Consider the following 4,902-nt stretch of genomic DNA (forward strand, 5'->3'; position numbering starts at 1 on the left):
GTAGTTTGGAAGTAAAGGAGTATAAAGAAGATCCATGGTGACCAGCAGAGAGTGATCGGGACATATAATTTCAAAGTGCTTGAGTTATTCAGATTCACATACTTATTTTCGAGAGTTAAATATATTATCTCGGATAGGTTTTGTAAGAGCGATTGAGAGTGATAATCTCTTATAACCTCTATTATTTCATATAGTGGAATCCAACCATTCGGTTGTCATCGTGGGAGAGTGGACATAGGCCTAACAAGTTGAACCACTATAACATTGCATGCAATCTTCTCTTCCCCGAACTCATATTATTGTGTTTAAATCACTCGCACGCTTTCTTACTAATTCTATTCGGATTGTGTTTTGAAATTGTTTTTATTCCACATTAAGTTTCAAAATTGTTCAGAATCACATATTCACCCTCTTCTAGGTGATATTGCTAGATACAACAGACTCATTATCCATGAGCCCATCTGCTATAAGTCCATGCTCTACCCCCACCATATGAGCCCCAATTGGTTGAGGCCATGTGGAGGAGAAGTGCCAGTGCAATTAGGTGGGTGAAGTGAAGGGAAAATGGGAAGAAGTGTCAAAAAAAAGTTTTCAATCTATTGCATTTGTGTCAATTCAATCTTAAACCATTTTTTATGTCAATTCAATCGTAAATCTTTTTTTGATGTCAATTCATTCCTAAACCTTTTGCATTGATGCTAATTCAATCCTAAACCTTTTGTATTTGTACTAATTCGATTAGCTGGTTTAGGGCTAAATTGGTACCAATGAAAAAAGTTTAGGACCGAATCACGTAAAAAATGATTACTTAAGTGCCTCCGATGAAATATTCTCGCGGGAATGACATTTTAAAAAACATAAGTCCACGTGAACTTCTACACTTTAAAATAAATCAAATTTAAATTTAAAAATTAGCTAAAAAATAAATTTTAAATTACAAACTTTACTTAAAATAAAATTAAAAATAGGCCTAAAAATTTAATAGAAAAGTGTTAAGAAGGGTGGAGAATCATACCACGAGGCCTTGTGCTGCCACTCCACTAGCGCCGGCAATGGTCGGTGGTGGTAGAGCATGACCGGCGGGGTCGCCGAGCCAACGTCGGTTTGGTGCTGCGTTTACCCCTTTTTTTAGTTTTTAGCTTTTTTTTTTGTTAATTTTTAAGCTAAATTTTCAACTTATTTTAAATATAATTTTCATTTTAATTTTTTTTATAATTTTTCTTTTTTAAAATATAATTTAAATAAAACCTATATTACAAATTGAATTTGAACCAAACAGACGTCGTATTAACCACGTCATTGCCATGTAGAAGAGAGAAACTATTAGAAAACGTCATCATTTTTTTGAGTCACACAAAAATACTTGTTTGCACCAATTTGATAAAATTTAGAACTTGATTACATTTTTTTTAATTTTTAGGATTTAATTCCACTTTCTTGATAATTTTTAGGACCTATATTGAACATATCCTTTTTTTAAAAATTTTTACCTTTCTCAATTTTTTTAACTAATTAAGTTTGTATTTTTTTGTTTTTTCAAATTTTTAGCTTTTTTTATTTTGTAAACTAATTTATTTTTTATTTTTAATATTTTTTTCAATTTTTAGCTTTTTTTATTGCTAACTTGGCCTCTAGAAAGCCACGTCCGCTTCAAATATTAGTAAAATAATGTCACGTTGGAATTCCCGTAATACATATCGGAGTTGGCACTCAAACGATCATTTTTCAAAAAAATTGGCACTTAAATAATCCGAATGAAACTTTTGGCACCAAAGTGATCTTCGTACACAACTTTTGGCACTTATAGTGTTCTTTTCTCCAATTTGCTCACACTATGATAAGACAACCGAAAGGCTAGGAAGCAATAGAAATGGCTCGCATAAGTGCCATAGCTTCCGTGGATGCCGAAAAAGTTGAAGTGGTAGCCGAAAAATCTAACGTGGCACCGGCGAACCACTTTTTCGAACATATTAATGTACGAGTGTAATTTTTCATAATTTTCTTATTTTAATTTTTTTTTTTTTGGGTTCTTTCATGGTTTTTGCCCATTGGTCTGCGAGGGTCCCCGGCGACCCTCGTCGGCCACTACCGGCCGGCCCTAAGGCAAGGGCGGGCTTGCCCCGCCAAGGTGAGGCAGCGACGGCCGTGGGCAACGGCCGTCGCGACCTCGGTTGCCCGCGCGAGGGAGCGAAGGCCCTTGCCCGATTTGAGCGAGGGTCCTCATGGCCCTACCGGCCACCACCGGTCGGCACTAAGGCAAGCGCTAGCTCGCCCTACCTCAGCAAAACTGTAACCCGATGATTGAACCCCGAACCCACCTCCTCCCGTAGATCCAAGGAGCAAAAACCAAATCCCAACAACCCTAAAAATCAAGACTTTAGTTCAAGCACCGGCGAAACCGAGTCGATTTTCGCCGCAACCAGCCACAAAGGAACCCTAATTCATAGAATCAACACCAAAGAAGAGGATCGATTCCATGAACCGACACGTAATCCACCAAGGGTGCGACGGCCGCGCCGGGTTTAGGTCCGGGCCCCCTCGCCCGTGGCCGACGGGGCCGCGAGGACCCTCGCCCGGATCCGATGAAGGCATTTGCGCCCTCGCCCGTGGCCACAGATGCTTTGACGGCTGTCGCCTAGAGCGATCATAGCCTCGTCGACCCCGGGTGAGCCGGCCGATGCCCCTAGGCAGGTCGATCGTGGCCGGCGAAGGTCACCGAGGTCCCTAGCCGGCCAAGCCTATGGAAATGCCTCAAAAATATCAAATAGCGCAGGTGGCCCTCTAGAATGGAGTTAGGGCAGTGCTCTCACTTACGGGAAATGAGAGGGGCTCGCGGACTAACCACTTTGGCGGTTCACGGCGGAAAGAACCATTCAAAAATCTGGGATTGCGTGAATGCCGAGACCGGCATAACCTAAAGTAAAGGCTCTTCCCGAGTGTAAGAGTGAAGAGTTTACTAATAGTCTACGATTCACGAAATATCAATAAGAGAAGAAAAGTTCATTCACTATCTCGCAACTTGTTGGTTAGTAAGAAAGTCAACTCGGTTCAACCGTAAAGCAAACCGTTTCAGTTAATAGAATCATTGTTTTCATGATCGTTAATATAGGTTTGAAGTGAATCTCCGAACGAAAGGAAGTCAACGATGGAGACCGATTTCTGCCAATATGTGCAAAGGTGAGGTTTTATTTTAACAATCAATTGTTTGAACAATTGAGGAGCGGAAGCCACCACCCTTCCACATAGAGGGATACTCGACCCTCAATAAAGAGGTTTTGGTTCTATTCGATTGAAAGCGCGACCCACCATGGGAGCTTCGGATGACCATATAAAAAAAAAAGTCTCCGATCTAGCGAAACATTCACTAGTATACAATTCAACCCTACTTAGCCCTACCTAAGACGGAGCAAGCATTTCCCTAGTCCGTCCGGCGTACCCTTAGCCTGATGATGCTATGGTCTCGAGGCAAGGAGTCGATTGCCTTCCTTACGGGGTTGGGGAGGATGCCAGCATATAAATTCTTCTATTTGGTGTTTAACCTTTTCTTGCCTTACAACTAGGTAGTAAAATTCTCTTGCTTTGGAAAGAAAAAAAGTAAAATCAAGTATCTGCTGCAGTGAAAGTCCTTTTTTGAGATTGACTAGAAATATCATAAGAGAAGAAAGATCATAGTCCAAGTCTAAAACGAGAGTCTAGCCCCGGAGCTAGGGATTAAGGTAGGTTTGGGTATAGCAAGAGTTGAACCTGCACATCCAATTTCGGGATAAGGAAAAGCAAGAGCAAGAACCAGTCTACTTATAGATAATAGTAAGCTAATTAAGGAAAGTGGAGGCAGTCTCTGTCTATTAAGAATTCGAGATCTCGGGTTGAGGAAGTAGCAATAGTCGAAGTCACGGTGGAAAGATAACCTAATTCGAGTATTAGGCGAACTTTCACATGCACTTGCTCCGGCTTCTTAAGAAAGATTGAGACTTTTAGACAAGCTTTCAAGTGGCAAAAGCACCATGGGCAAGCACTAGTTCCGGAACTTAAACTCTCGTTTGAGCAAGCGAGTCGAGTCGAGAAATGATGGTGGTAAAAGGAATCGGAACTTCTTCGGTCTTCCTAGCCTTTTGCTTTCGGACTTCGACGCTGTAAATTAACTCCTCACCTTCTTGCCTTACTAACTATAGCGCTAGCTGCACCAACCGAACGAACCAATTGCTTTTAAAATGACTTTGCCGTTCATTATTAAAGGAATCCTAAGGTGACTCTGCAACCTTCACGGGGAGAACAGGAAGAGACCGCAGGCACATGAGTCCGAACGCTATGTTGAATATGCTATCAACACTACATTACGTAGATACCTATGTAGGTAAGGTGTCGGTCGGTCCTAGAAACGGAAAAAAAGAAAGACGAGATAGAAGGGAAAAAGAAAAGCGAAAAACTTTCCGGAGGGAGGAAAGACCTTACAGAGGAGACATGGTAGGCGATTGGGAAGCCGGTATTCTTACTCTAATTTCTAGTTCTAGACACCGAGAATGGAAGACCAACGACCAATAAAGCCGCTGGAGAAGTGTTTGAGGCAGAAGGTATCCATTGATGTACCTTTAGTTTAGCATCCACTTTTGTGCTCTGACGGCTCAACATGAAGATGCTTATGAGACGCTACTCGGAAAACATTAGCGACAAGCAGCCTACTATAGTAGGGCCCCGCTTAACCCATCGCAAACTTCGTTCACTGTGTGATAAAAATAGAAAGTATAGTTTTTACACGGGAACAGAATGAGCCGGAGCGAAGGAGGAATTGTACCACAACTTGCTTCGAGACCGAAAGGAAAAGTGATCATATTCCTCATTGCTCACGAAAGATAGGATTGGAGTTTTCTTACCTTTTCATCTCCGATCGGGTAAGAAAATTTT

This window comes from Rhodamnia argentea, chromosome 3 (assembly GCF_020921035.1).
Source record: "Rhodamnia argentea isolate NSW1041297 chromosome 3, ASM2092103v1, whole genome shotgun sequence".
Classification (NCBI taxonomy): domain Eukaryota; kingdom Viridiplantae; phylum Streptophyta; class Magnoliopsida; order Myrtales; family Myrtaceae; genus Rhodamnia; species Rhodamnia argentea.